General features: G+C 42.5%; 1 protein-coding gene across 1 annotated transcript in view; it reads left to right on the top strand.

Moving 5' to 3' along the window:
* GPC3 (glypican 3) overlaps nucleotides 1-15,671 on the top strand; it is a 632,623-nt gene that overhangs the window by 227,788 nt on the left and 389,164 nt on the right. The gene's annotated exons all lie outside the window — the stretch shown is intronic.

The following is a 15,671-nucleotide window of genomic DNA, read 5'->3' as shown; positions in this document are numbered from 1 at the left end:
AGAAGACTATTACTCAAACCTGAGAACATAAAAACTCAAACTAACAGGTACCTCTGTTTCTGATGAGCTAGTGGCTCTATGAACCTTAAAGGGTTATTCCTGTTTGGATGTGGCCCATATCCTGATATATACCATAGATGTCCGATAGATGCAGGTTTCATCTATGGAACCATCTCCAATCTCAAGTATCTTCTGCTGCCAAGAATCAAGAGGTGGCCACACTAGCAAGACTCTTTCCATTTGTTTCTATGAGAGTCCCAGATAAAACCAAGGAAGCACACTTGGCTAATACGTGAAGTTCAATATAAGTGAATTGACAAAGCAGCCACCTCTCCAGTCCTGTTGGCTCAAGTTGAGATCCCATCCAGACATGAGACCTGCACCTATTGGACATCTATGGCTGGAAAACTAAGCTATCCAATGTGTGCGTTTCACTGGAAACGTATATAATTGGCTTGAGCCAAGCAGTACATCAGATTAGAGGTAAGTAAAGCCTGTTAAGTAAAACCTATTAGCGGTCTAAGTAGTACCTGTCTGCAATACCATTATGGTGCTAGATCTGCAGTGTCCCAGACCTGGGGGTATTTGCATTTGTTATGTAATGTCATGTTTTGCATTGACATGTAAGTATACCAGCATACAAACATATTGGTGGCAGGGGCAGGGTTAACCACCCCATTCTTCCCTTTTGTGTGGGAGTGGGCTGGTCCTACTTCCTTCCAGCAGGGGACGTTCTAGTTTAACCAGTGTGGAGGAAGGCAGGACAGTTAAGAGCTTCTACTCCAAGGTTCTAAGTGAACAGCAAGAGATCCCATTCTCCTGAGACCATTACTCCAGAAAAACTGCAAGAACAACATTATACCTTAGAAGCTACAGAATTGATAGTCAGCAGAGTGTCCAGAAAGTAGCAGCTTTACAGACTCAGGCTGCAGGTGTGGGAATACGGTTTAGACACCCATTACTTAAATAACAGGCCAGACCAACTCCAAGCCTGCATTGCACAGTGGGCACCTATATCCACAAGTGCCAGCATACTTCTGTTAGCCAGAAGTGCAAGAGGGAGAGTTATAAGCAACATAGCATACCTGAAGTGTATTAATCTCCACTTATCCAGCCACCATACCTCTTCATCTAGGGACAGAAATTGCCTTTTGCACAAACTACTGCTGGATATACTACAGGTTTTATTCTTTTACTTTTGGCCTAATTCTTCAAACCACCTTTCCACTGCACCGATCCCCAGGGAGCAATGGCCTAACAGAGTACATCGTGACACATCTCATCAGGGCCATTACCACTCCCATCCTCTGCACTGGCTCACTGCACATGTACAGTATTATACTTCTTATATGGGCCACGATGAGCTGCACCGTTGATTTTAAAGTGGCGTTGTCTCTGACCCCTAAAAAGGTCCTGTTTGCAGCATAAAAAGTTATTCCGTGACTCCTGCTGCTTTCTGACCTGTATATTTAAGAACCGGTTTTATCTGTATTAATTATGTCTGTGGTAACAGGTATCTCAAGTGAGGAAACTTTTTGAAGCCTTCATATGCTGGGCATTTAAATGTTATTGCAGAATACTGTTGCATAAAAGTGGATTAAATAATAAGCAGGGAACAGTTAGGATGACAAGTATGATGAGCTACAGAGAACATATGTTAAGGGCAGTACAGTATCTAGGCTGCAAAGAATTACATTTTTGAGTCTTTTCATTTTTAATTTCAGTTTTTATGTTGAAGTGTCTTTATCAGTGAACAAAGACCTGAGGATTCATGATTCTTATTTGCCCACTTCTCTCACTAGATTTCTTAACCCCTCTTAAAGAACACCTTCATATCACTTAGAAGAAGAAAAGAATCGCATGTAGAAAGTCAGAACTGAACTTCAGTGGTGCTAGTGTAATAGGTGTCTTAGATCTTATGCTTACCTTCTTTGCATTTGCCTTCTCCAGCGCCCACATGCCTCCTATGCCATGGTCACTTGAAGTTCTTCTCACTCAGTCTTTCACATTTCTTACCCCAGTATTCTCATGCTTTATGCATTTACTGTAGTTCACATTACTTACTAAACTACTTCTCTTCTGACATTATATCCATCATTTTACAAGCTACAAATCTAGTTCCCTCTTATTCCACCTCAACTCCTGCAAGAGTTCTTCACCCTCACTGCACTTTAAATCCTGATTCTACAACTTTTCATTACTTTCATAGAATATTTCATCATTAATGCCATTCTAGACACTTGACACCTACATCGCTCATAGGCGATAGCACCAGCAAAGACAGGTATTGCAGGGCACTCTGACATAACTGAGAGCACAGTCAACTGCTGTCAGAATAGCTGCAGGTGAAACTCGAAAAATTTGAATATCGTGCAAAAGTTCATTTATTTCAGTAATGCAACTCAAAATTTGAATTTTGTGAAAAGAGTCAATATTCTAGGCCCAAAGTGTCACACTCTAGTCAGCTAATTAATTTATACCCCATAAGCAAAGGGTACCTGAGATTGTGACTTTGGGGTTTTCATAAGCTGTAAGCCATAATTATCCAAATTAAATGCAAGCATTATATATGTACAAAGTCCTCACTCTGATGTAATAAAATCTGAGACTCTTAGCCAATATATTTTGATCAAAACACATCTGTGCCCACCTACCCAGCGCCAAGGTGGTCTCAGGTCAGGCAGGTCCTACGTTAAACCTACCTATGCCATAGGGCTTCTATGTTCAGGAGCGCAGACTCCGCACATATGGTGTGCTGCTCCTAGTCACCTCCATGTGCATCCAGCAACCAATGGGAGGAGGAGCGAGCACAGCCATATGTACCACCTAATCAAGGCGCTCTGTTTGAAAAGTGGAGCGCATTCACACATGAAGGTGTCACTCCCTCAAGCATATACTACATAATAAACAAAAATCACAGAAAAGACAAAGATAAAAAAAACCTGCACGATATGATAAATAAATATGCGGATGTCCCTGGCCATATTTATGAAAAAAAAAACACAGAAAAAAAAGATAATAATGCACTAACAAAATAGATGCAAGCATTATATATGAACTAACTCCTCACTCTGATGTAATAAAATCTGAGACTATATGTGCAGAGTCTGCGCTCCTGAATATAGATGTCCAATGTAGGTTTATCATAGGACCTGCCTGAGACCACCTTGGAGGGGATAGGTGGGCACAGATGTGTTTTGATCAAAATATATTGGCTAAGAGTCTCAGATTTTATTACATCAGAGTGAGTGCTCAGTCCATATATAATGCTTGTATCTCATATGTTAGTTTCACCTTTTAAGTTGCATTACTGAAATAAATTAACTTTGCACGATATTCAAATTTTTTGAGTTTCACCTGTAGATCTGACACCTGCTGTGCTACCATGAAGACCTAGATCCTGCTCATTGAGTGGCAGTGCCATTAGCCAAGTTGGAGCTGCCCAGCAGGCACCTTTTGACCATTGTTAAGTGACAGAATGAATACCGATGAGCCTAACTACACTGTACGGGAAGCAATTTCTGCTGGTTGCACTAATCAAACTGCAGGTTGAACATGAATATTACAGATTAATTAAGTAACTGGAAAACATGACCAATCACAAAAGCAACACAGTTCTTTTCATCTTACTTATTATCTATCTGTTTGTCTATCTCTCTCTGTCCATATGTTCCATTGGGCAGACACATAACTATGAAGATGCGACCACGTGGCACGGTCATGTCACAATTGTGACGTGGCTGTGTTGCGTTCCAGTACCTCGTAGCCGGAAGGGCTGTAGAGAGCTCTAATTAAACTAATGAAGACGGCACTGGTAAGTGGGTCTTTATAGTTATTGGCAGAGAGGTATTGAAGGTGCGGGGTGGCCATTAACAATACAGATCTACTGAACTGTGCAGTCTTCATTAGTTTAATTAGATCTTGCTATGAGCTTTCCAGCCATGAGGTACCGGAACGCAGCACAGCTGGGTCACAACTGTAACACTACTGCGCCATGTGGTTGCCCCCTAAAAAATGGGCCCTCGCAGAGTAATTTCCCTACATTGGCACTTAAGGCTATTCCCTACATATGGCATTTGAGGCTATTGGTGTCCACTGTGTAATGCAGGCTTGAAGTCAGTCTGGCCCGAATGTTATTTAGGTGATGGATGTTTAAACTGTATTCCCTCAACTGCAGTAGGGTCTGAAAAGCTGTGACTTGCTGATCATTCTACTCACTTTCAACACTGTAGCTTCTTAGCTATATGGATGTTCCTGCAGTCTCACTGGAGAATTTATGAACACCAAACACTGCAATTTCCCCAAAACAATTACTGATGCACCATATATCCCCCCCTTTTTTTTAAAAAAATATGAAAATAAAATAACCAGCAAAGTCTGTATCTTACTAAAGTGACTAAATGTGTGGGATCCTGGACTGATTGCAAAGAATAAGACACAACTCGGCAGAAAACAACCAGCCGCAAGGTAAATTAAACACAATATAATAAGGGATCTCCATAAACATGCATGCTTGGATCACCTGATTTCAGTATGGCATAAGTGGCTGTCAGACATCTCAGACATGGTTTATTTTCTCAGGAAACAAAATAGTTATTTAGGGGCACATTTATTAAGAGCGGCCAGTTCTAAATGTAAGACATCTTCTGCTGTCTTACATTTAGACCTTTTTCTACACCTAAAACAGACATAGAAAATGGTAAATGAGACGGGCCTGCCAGCCCATCCCCTTCCCCACTTACACTGCGCCCACAATATTAAACCTGGCATGAACGGGAAAAGTCGCAGATTGCGGCACAGCTAAACGCTGCGCCTGAAATACAACTAATTTAGCCATATTTTACAATGTTAAATTACCCCCTAAGACCTTTTGCACACGACCGTGGGCCAGCCGCATGCGGATCGCGACCCTACTCACTTGAATGGGGTTCACGATCCGTCCGTTCCGCAAAAAGATAGGACAAGTTCTATCTTTTTGCGGAACGGAAGCACAGAACGGAACCCCACGAAAACACTCCGCAGTGCTTCCGTTCTGTGGTTGTGTTCCGTTCTGCACCGCATCTCCGGATTTGCGGACCCATTCAAGTGCAATACGGCCACGGGGGACACACGTTCGTGTGCAAGAGGCCATAGTCTGCTCTTTCTGAATTCAGTTGTACACTGAGATATAAGTGACTGACAGCTATGTCTGTATACATACTTACATAGAAAATACTATCAATAACTGATAGGATTGACCCCATGTACAGCTGAACAAAAAGAGCTGAGATTTAACTAAAAAAAAATTACAAGTTCTACTCGATCTTTTCCCAAAACTATTTATCAATCTGCTCAGCTCCTCCAGCTGTATGTGATGCTGCCTACTGTTAGGCCAACATGTTAAGTGTGATACATTTTACTTTAACTCAAAGCCATCACAAAAGAGTTAGGCGCCAGTATGGATTCTCCATGTGTGTTGACTACCTGGCTACTGGGATTTGTCTAGCTCTTTGCTTCCAGGTGTGACCATATTTTAAAAACTATTCTATAATTCCATATCCAGCTTTGCTCTAAGTGGCCCACAAAATGAGAAATGTGGGGAAATATCCTTGTTTAAAAATTAACTTTTATACGATATACATTAAAATATACACCTAGGATGTATCACAAAACGAAACATATAGTTAAGGGGTACTCTGGTGTCGACCCCACTGCTGGCAGGAAGGAAAAGGCACTCCTTAACACTGATGCGCCTGTATGTGCGCTCAAAATGTTACCAAACCAACACACACAAACAACATATATTGAGGTTCAAAAATAAGTACCCCACTTCTGGTAGAGCAAGGAAAAAATGTGTTACTGCCGCGCCTGTGTAGACGCAGGCAGTCTTACCTTACCGACCAGGTGACTAGGATCAGCACGGCAGGGGACCAGGCCTGATGAAAAGGAGTATAGACAGGAGTAGTAGTCATGGAAATAGCGGTACTGTGCCCTATATAACCCTATATTCTTGGTAGGAATGGGGCCTATTTTCCTGCTACCTGTCTATACAGAGCACTCGCCCTGAGAAGGGCGACCCCGTCCGGATGCCTGTCCCTAGTTAGGACCTGAACCCTAGAATACAAAGCAGAACAAAAATAAATACTATAGTGACTACAAGCCTCCCGACGTGGCACGTTTCTGTCGTGTCGACTCCTCAGGGGGATTTAGAACAAGTAGAGACAAAAAGGCAGAAAACCGCTCTATGACCGCAGGTAACAGTTTAGTATACACTGCGGTTAAGCGGTAGCTTGGAACACTAGACTCAAAAAATAATCAAGTTCAGAGTCTAGGGGCAGGCATCCGTGGTGCTGGATCGCCATGCTGCAGAGGAATAGATACTTCTCCGCTTTTCAGTGTGGGAGGATATGGTGGTCCTCAGTATGGTGGTGTCCCTGTCATTAAGGGGGTTCCTCAACCTATACCAGCCACCCTGACACATACCTTGGTGAAGTTTAAATACATCGCCAGCGCGCCTCTTGCTGGGAGACCGCCCTGTCAGCACCTGCGTCGGCGTGTGACGTCACGCGCATGCGCCTCGACGCACAACACGCCGCTGCATGTGCCACATGATTGCGGCGGCCAATCAGATCCGGAGGCGGAGGGAGATAGCGGTTACCCTGGAGACTATGTCAACAGGAAGTAACCTCACAGTACATCCCTAAATAGAGACGTCCGTGACAACGCTGTGATATGAAGTCGCAGCAAAATAAAGCCGATATTTCTTGCATGATACCAGCAACATGATTACAATATAGGGAACTGGACATATTACCAAGAGTTTAACGAGTGTTTGGAATAAAGAGATGTCGCATGCATATACATGTTATCATAAGGAAGAAAATACCTTCATGATTAAGGGCATAGACTCCAATGCAGGAATATATAGATTATCATCGCCAATATGGACATCATCACTGTTATTGGAGATACTACCCCGCACTTTATATGAAGCACCCGAAATCCAGCCTTTCATTTAGGCCTAGGGGTGCAGATGTTTTAAGTTGAAAAATCCATCGAGATTCTTGTTGCAGCAGGCACCTGTCCCAATTACCTCCTCTCACAGGCGGTTTGACCAAGTCAAAACCCAGGAATTTTAGGGAAGGTTTTCCATTGTGTACAGTGTGTACATGTTTCGAGATAGGGGTATCTCGTTTGTGAGAGATGTCCCCCAAGTGCTCCCCTATCCGCCTCCTGAATTCACGTATCGTTTTACCCACATATTCAATCCCACATTCACACTGGATCCGATAGATGACCCCTCTGGATTTACAGTTAATGAAATGTGGGATTGAATATGTTTTCTTGGTGACATTGCTCACAAACGACTTGGTGACGTCTATGCGTTTGCATGCTATACAATTCCCACATCTATAGCATCCCACACTCCTAGTTCGCAACCAGGTGGTTTTGGTGCGATCAGGTGCATAGTGACTATGCACGAGTTTGTCGCGTATGTTCGATCCTCTGCGATAGGTAATTTGTGGTTGGTCACCCAAGACGTCTTTTAGGTCAGGATCCATTTTGAGAATTTGCCAATGGCGTCCTAAAATCTGCCTCACTTGTTTGGACCCCCTATCAAATTTGGCAATCATTCTCGTGACCCTAGTTGGCGGGAGAGATGGTTGATTAGATGTGAGCAATGGGCCTCTTGGTCGAGACAGGGCTGTCTGGTACGCCGATCTCAAAACATGGTCGGGGTATCCCCTGGACAAGAATCTACTCCTCATATCCGCTGCTTGATTGACAAAATCACGTTTGTCAGAGCAGTTTCGTCTCAGACGTAGGTATTGACCCCTAGGAATTCCTGTCCTGAGTGGGAGAGGGTGGTTGCTCTCCCACCTCAGGAGGGAATTCGTAGAGGTAGCCTTCCTGTAGATTGATGTATCCAGTTCCCCCCTCCCATTCTTGGAGATTTTTATATCGAGAAAGGGCAAGGTGGTGGGGTGGGACTCACTAGTGAAGCGCATACCAATCTTGTTATGATTAAGATGCTGGACAAAGGCTTCAAAGGTCCCATAATCACCATTCCAGAGAATAAATATGTCGTCGATGTATCGCGCCCACAGACCAATCTCGTACGTCTCCAGGGCTTCATCCTCCTTGAATACGATGGTCTCCTCCCACCAGCCCAGGAATAGATTGGCATACGATGGGGCACAGGGGCTCCCCATCGCTGTACCCCTGAGCTGGTGGTAGGTCCTCCCATCAAAGGTGAAAAAATTACGTGTAAGCGTAAACTCAAGCAGACGTAGGACAAATTGGCTGTGGGCGCGATACTGACAACCCCGTGATCGGAGAAAGTGTTCTACTGCGTTGAGACCCAGGTTGTGTGGTATAGATGAATACAGAGCCTCAACGTCAATACTGGAAAGGAGACATGTATCCTCCAATGTCAGCCCCTCAAGACGCTTCAAGAGGTCAGTGGTGTCTCTGACATGGGAGGGGAGAGCCGTGACAAACGGTGCCAGTACCCGGTCGATATAAATACCCAGATTCTGGTTAAGGTTGTCCACCCCCGATACAATAGGTCTCCCCTTTAAGGGGGTGACCCCCTTGTGCACCTTGGGGAGGCTATAGAAGGTAGATTTCCGAGGGTGCAAAGGGAACAGAAAGGCAAATTCATCAGCGGAAATGATGTTATTAGCTTTGGCTTCTTCCAAAATATTTTTAAGTTCACGCCTATAGCCCTCAGTGGGATCACTATGTAGTACTTCATACGTCCCTGAATCAGATAGTATATTCCTACACATATTCACATATTGCGCCGAGTCCATGACCACGACATTCCCCCCCTTGTCAGCGGGTTTAATGACGATTTGGTGGTCGTCAGCTAGTGATGAAATAGCAGTGGTCACAGACTCGGCGCAGTTGGAATGATGTGTGGACACCTTGAGATCCTCAAGGTCCTTAGTAACCATATTAAGGAATACATCTATACAAGAAAGTTCATTCGCAGTGGGTGGCATCTTTGTACTCTTTACTTTTAAATTTGTGAAAGGACCGTTGCCCAGAGGGTTGTCCTCATTGGAATCTAGGGACTGCAGGATTTTTACATCCTTGAGTAATTCCATGGGGATCCCTAACTCAAGGCATTGACGGCGGTCCATGAGTCTGAAATGTTTGTGCCACCTTAATTTGCGAATAAATAGATTGACGTCTTTAACAGACGAAAATCTATCGAATTTTGGGGTAGGCACAAAGCTAAGACCTAATTCAAGAGCCTTAATTTCCTCAATGTTTAGAACACGTGAGGAAAGATTTAGGACTTGTGGTCCCAAGACTAATTCGGAGGTTTCTGTATGCGGTTGCGTAGCGGATATTCCGTATTCTGGTTGAACTGGCCTAAAAAACGATTGTCCTGGCCTCTATACGTGCCCCGACCTCTACCTCTCCTATACCTACCCCTATTAGGATGTTGACTCACTTTAGGGGCAGTTTCTCTCTCAGAGTCGGATAGATCAGTTTCAGTAGAAGATCTCTCAGAATTGCTTGGTACCGTATCTCTTCTTGTGTTACTAAGAGAGGAATAAATGCGATTTTCTTTAAAGTCTGAGAGATCTCTAATAAACTGTCGATGTTTCCTTTCTTTAAGATGGTATTGGTATTTTTCTAGGGTAAGTTGGAGCTGCTTTTCTTTATTCTGAAATTCCGCCTCTTGTGAAAAAGTCTGCACTACCTCTGTATATTCTGTCAGTTTCTGACTGAGGGTGGCTAGGTTAGCTCTCTCTTCATCCAGCAGAAGCCTCATCAACCTGAGGGAACTAATAGTAGCTTCTTGCTCCCATTTGGTTAGAAAGCCAGGATGTTGTCGTAAGCGAGCCGCTGGGAGGAGAGAGATACGTAGCCCCCTTGGAACAATGTTATTTTTAATATAGTTGTCTAAACTTTGCACCTCCCACCAGGACGTAATCTGTTCTTTGTAGACCTGAGTGAGGTCTGAAAAAGCGGTTTGAAAAGATGGTAAATACTTTTTTTGGGTAAACTGTTTGTCCGAAAATATATCCTTGGCCTCATGCAACCAGTTCTCTGCATCAAACCCTGTCGCCAGGAATCCTGCCATATCAGTAGGAAAAGATAATATCTGATTGAGACTATTGGTGAAAACAGTCCCACTGATATTTCAAGATTGACAAAGCTCTAAGTGGCCCACAAAATGAGAAATGTGGGGAAATATCCTTGTTTAAAAATTAACTTTTATACGATATACATTAAAATATACACCTAGGATGTATCACAAAACGAAACATATAGTTAAGGGGTACTCTGGTGTCGACCCCACTGCTGGCAGGAAGGAAAAGGCACTCCTTAACACTGATGCGCCTGTATGTGCGCTCAAAATGTTACCAAACCAACACACACAAACAACATATATTGAGGTTCAAAAATAAGTACCCCACTTCTGGTAGAGCAAGGAAAAAATGTGTTACTGCCGCGCCTGTGTAGACGCAGGCAGTCTTACCTTACCGACCAGGTGACTAGGATCAGCACGGCAGGGGACCAGGCCTGATGAAAAGGAGTATAGACAGGAGTAGTAGTCATGGAAATAGCGGTACTGTGCCCTATATAACCCTATATTCTTGGTAGGAATGGGGCCTATTTTCCTGCTACCTGTCTATACAGAGCACTCGCCCTGAGAAGGGCGACCCCGTCCGGATGCCTGTCCCTAGTTAGGACCTGAACCCTAGAATACAAAGCAGAACAAAAATAAATACTATAGTGACTACAAGCCTCCCGACGTGGCACGTTTCTGTCGTGTCGACTCCTCAGGGGGATTTAGAACAAGTAGAGACAAAAAGGCAGAAAACCGCTCTATGACCGCAGGTAACAGTTTAGTATACACTGCGGTTAAGCGGTAGCTTGGAACACTAGACTCAAAAAATAATCAAGTTCAGAGTCTAGGGGCAGGCATCACAAAAGAGTTAGGCGCCAGTATGGATTCTCCATGTGTGTTGACTACCTGGCTACTGGGATTTGTCTAGCTCTTTGCTTCCAGGTGTGACCATATTTTAAAACCTATTCTATAATTCCATATCCAGCTTTGGGCTGAATTTACATGAACGTTCACAGTAATGTTTGATCTTAGTCATTCCCCGATTGTTTTTGCTGCTGTATGGGGATGAATAATCTATGCTACGATCATTGGTGCCCCATACAGTTTCATTTGTTTGCAGCAGCACATCACTGTTTACACATAGCGACGTGCTGCCTTCAAAACATGAGTTTTCGTGCTGCTTAAATAGATTATCCGACAAAAGGGCGTTTGGCGGTTGATTGTCCACAGGGCAGTTATTGGGTATGAGGGTTTGTAAAAAAAACATTTAGTTCCGATAATTGGCCAAATCATGTATATCTATCATCTTTCTTTCAAAGTGACATAATTCCTTCAAATAATAGGATAGATGTTATGTTACATCGCTACCTTTGTTACCAAAAGCTTACTCCGATAACAAGGAACCTTACTTAAAATGTGCAGTTGTAGTGGATGGTAGTGGTAGTGGCCCTGATAAGATGGTATGTCACACTGTGCTCTCAGGCCGTGGGGATCGGTGCACTGCAAAGGTGATTTAAAGACTCAGACCAGAAGTAAAAGAATAAAAGTTTTTCTTTGCTTAGTGAAAAATATAACTTTTAGTACATCCAGCAGTAGTTTGGACAAAGTGCAATTTGATGAGGTATGGTGGTTGGATAAGTGGCAGTTAATGGCACCCCTGATGTACTATCTTGCTGATGTCTCTTCCTTGACTTTCTGGCTAACAGCTGTAAGTTGGCACTTGTGGCTATAGGTGTCCACTGTGTAATGCAGGTTTGGAGTTGGTCTGGCTTGGATGTTATTTAGGTGATGGGTATCTGAACTGTATTCCTTCAACTGCAGCAGGATATATAAAGTTGTGACTTGCTGGTCACTCTGCTATCAATGCTGTAGCTTCTAAGGTACACTGGTGTTCTTGCAGTCTCTCTGGAGTAGTGGTCTACCAGTATAATTAGTTCTTTTGATGGACCCTAACACTCTGGGAGTAGGAGTAATTGAACATGCTTCCTTCCTCCTCTTTCCTACTGTAGCTAGAACTCCTCCCTACTGGCTAGAAGTCGGACCAGTCCATTCCTGCAAAGGGGGAAGGAATGAGATGGTTAGTCCTATTGCTAATGCCAACCATCCTTTATCTTTTGGTTTACAGGGTATGAAAAACATGTTGATATGAACATAAAAATCATTGCAGATATCCCCAGGTCTGGTGTCATGGGGGTACAAAAAAAGAAAATCTCAACAGTTGCCTTCTTTCTTTTTTTTCTTTTTTTTTTGCTTTGTAGCTTTTTTTTATTTTACTTCAACTTTGTTCATGCATTTTGTTTTTGTTCGATTATGAGTCACTCTGAGACTTGTTCCTAAAGTTCTTTGACACATTGGCAGAAAGAAACTATTAAAAAAGAGCTAGGCTTCCGTGGTGTCAAAATCTGCACATTTGGACCATCTGCCACTGCATTATAAATACCATCTATTAAAATGAAAATGCTCGCTCTGTTTCTGGATTGAAGTGTTTTGAACCTTTGTATGCTCTGGTTTGTTTTATTGTACAGTGGTTGGTGTCTTTTTAATCAGCGGCAGACATCATTGTGGAATACAGAGATGCAGGCCGAGCATTATCTCTAATGAGGCAATCTGTCTGCTTAGATCCTGTATTGTACGCTAAACACTGCTTTCAATAATCATATGTACTGCATCACCAAGGGATGAAATATTGTCTTGCGGCTCTAGCATCTAATCGATAACGCCCCCCCCCCCCCACCCCGGATTGATGTTTTAAGAATATCTGAAGCAAAGTCGTTACTTGCAGTTACAATGCTGAGGCATTTTCCCCTTATGTGCGGCGCCGTACATTCATTACATTTCTCTACTTCTTTTTTTTTTTCTAGTCTTCATTGGAAAAACAACAATTTAACCAGCTTTGATTTATCAAAGTCAGGACAGAGTTTTTATCAGCAAGATGATTAAACAAAGTGTCACATTGTCAGTGTGTAGGGAAAAAACTTAAACATGGTTGTGATTTACCGTGCTGATGTTACATTATCTTTTAATGTGTTTTATGCTATTCTACACAAATTTCAGCCGTTATGGGATCAAGGCTATTTTATGATTACAATCAGAAAGAGAACATGGCGTCTAGTAGGTTCTGGCAGTTGTAAAATGATCTGGGATTTCCGTGTTCCTCGTGTGATGATCCTCCTGGGCTTCAAGAAGAACAGCCAGCTCCCCAGAAAGACCAAACTAATCACACTGAAACAACCCATCAATGCCTATTTTATGCATATTTTTGTAAGCATACCCCTCCAAGCAGTCCTTCAAAAAATAGCAGAGCTATTGGCATGATGGCATAGGCTTAAATTTAGACTAGAAGCAAGCCTTTCAAGTGATCTGTGCAGGTCCTATCTCAGAGCAGCATGTCATAGAAGGAGAGAAACTTAACTTGTGATATATAGGAATGCATAATTTGGAGCAGGGGTTTTGAGTAAAAAGAAAAGAAAATACTGACAGGACTCCTAGGAGAGATATCAAGGGTCCTGATTTTCCTACATAGGATGATTGACAGCTTTCTCTGTATTATTGTGGGTATCCTGTCCGAGAGAGGCAATCAGGACTCTTGCTATCTCTCCTAGGAGTCCTGTCATGATTTACTCTGCTTTTTACTCAAAAATCTTTCTTCACATTACATTTATACAGAGATCGGGTTCTCTTCTTCTGTTATATCCTGATCTCAGATAGAACAGCAAAAGTTGCCTGACAGGTTTGTTTTCAGTTCAAAGGATACATATTAATCCAGCAAATATTGAAGTAGAAAATTTGAAAACAAGGATCTATAAGCATCCACAAAATGGTGTTTTCTTACACATTTTAAACCATCCTCGACATAGCATACCCATATACTTAATTAAAATCTACTCAAACTAACGTGAACCGAGATAATGTCATGTGTATATATGTGTGTGTATATATATACAGTTGCAAAAAAAAGTATGTTAACCCTTTGGAATGATATGGATTTCTGTACAAATTGGTCATAAAATGTGATCTGATCTTCATCTAAGTCCCAACAATAGACAATCACAGTCTGCTTAAACTAATAACACACAAATAATTAAATGTTACCATGTTTTTATTGAACATGCTATGTAAACATTCACAGTGCAGGTGGAAAAAGTATGTGAACCCCTAGACTAATGACATCTCCAAGAGCTAATTGGAGTGAGGTGTCAGCCAACTGGAGTCCAATCAATGAGATGAGATTGTAGGTGTTGGTTACAGCTGCCCTGCCCTATAAAAAAAACACACACCAGTTCTGGGTTTGCTTTTCACAAGAAGCATCGCCTGATGTGAATGATGTCTTGCACAAAAGAGCTCTCAGAAGACCTATGATTAAGAATTGTTGACTTGCATAAAGTCTGAAAGGGTTATAAAAGTATCTCCAAAAGCCTTGCTGTTCATCAGTCTATGGTAAGACAAATTGTCTATAAATGGAGAAAGTTCAGCACGGCTGCTACTCTCCCTAGGAGTGTCTGTCCTGTAAAGATGACTGCAAGAGCATAGCGCAGACTGCTCAATGAGGTGAAGAAGAATCCTAGAGTGTCAGCTAAAGACTTACAAAAGTCTCTGGCATATGCTAACATCCCTGTTAGTGAATCTACGATACGTAAAACACTAAACAAGAATGGATTTCATGGGAGGATACCACAAAGGAAGCCACTGCTGTCCAAAAATAAAACATTGCTGCACGTTTACAGTTTGCACAAGAGCACCTGGATGTTCCACAGCAGTATTGGCAAAATGTTCTGTGGACAGATAAAACCAAAGTTGAGTTGTTTGGAAGAAACACACAACACTATGTGTGGAGAATAAGAGGCACAGCACACTAACATACCTCATCCCAACTGTGAAGTATGGTGGTGGGGGCATCATGGTTTGGGGCTGCTTTTCTGTGTCAGGGCCTGGAGGGATTTCTATCATCAAAGGAAAAATTAATTCCCAAGTTTATCAAGACATTTTGCAGGAGAACTTAAGGCCATCTGTCCACCAGCTGAAGCTCAACAGAAGATGGGTGTTGCAACAGGACAACGACCCAAAGCATAGAAGTAAATCAACAACAGAATGGCTTAAACAGAAGAAAATACGCCTTCTGGAGTGGCCCAGTCTGAGTCCTGACCTCAACCTGATTGAGATGCTGTGGCATGACCTCAAGAAAGCGATTCACACCAGACATTCCAAGAATATTGCTGAACTGAAACAGTTCTGTAAAGAGGAATGGTAAAAAATGTACTCCTGAACATTTGGTTGAAGTTATTGCTGCCAAAGGAGGTTCAACCAGTTATTAAATCCAAGGGTTCACATACCTTTTCCACCTGCACTGTGAATGTTTACATGGTGTGTTCAATAAAAACATGGAACAATATCACCTGACCCAAGAGAGAGTCACAAGAACCACCCCATAAATGCACATCCGACAATCAGTCAATATCAAAACTATAACGTTTATTAGACACACCAACAAACACACATTAAATGGTTTGTTGGTGTGTCTAAAAAACTTTATATTTTTGATATTGACTGATTGTCGGATGTGCATTTATGGGGCGGTTCTTGTGACTCTCTCTTGGGTCAG

Source organism: Bufo gargarizans, chromosome 9 (assembly GCF_014858855.1).
Source record: "Bufo gargarizans isolate SCDJY-AF-19 chromosome 9, ASM1485885v1, whole genome shotgun sequence".
NCBI classification, from domain to species: domain Eukaryota; kingdom Metazoa; phylum Chordata; class Amphibia; order Anura; family Bufonidae; genus Bufo; species Bufo gargarizans.
The sequence above is the reverse complement of the archived record's forward strand: the minus strand, read 5'-3'. Positions and strand labels throughout refer to the sequence as shown.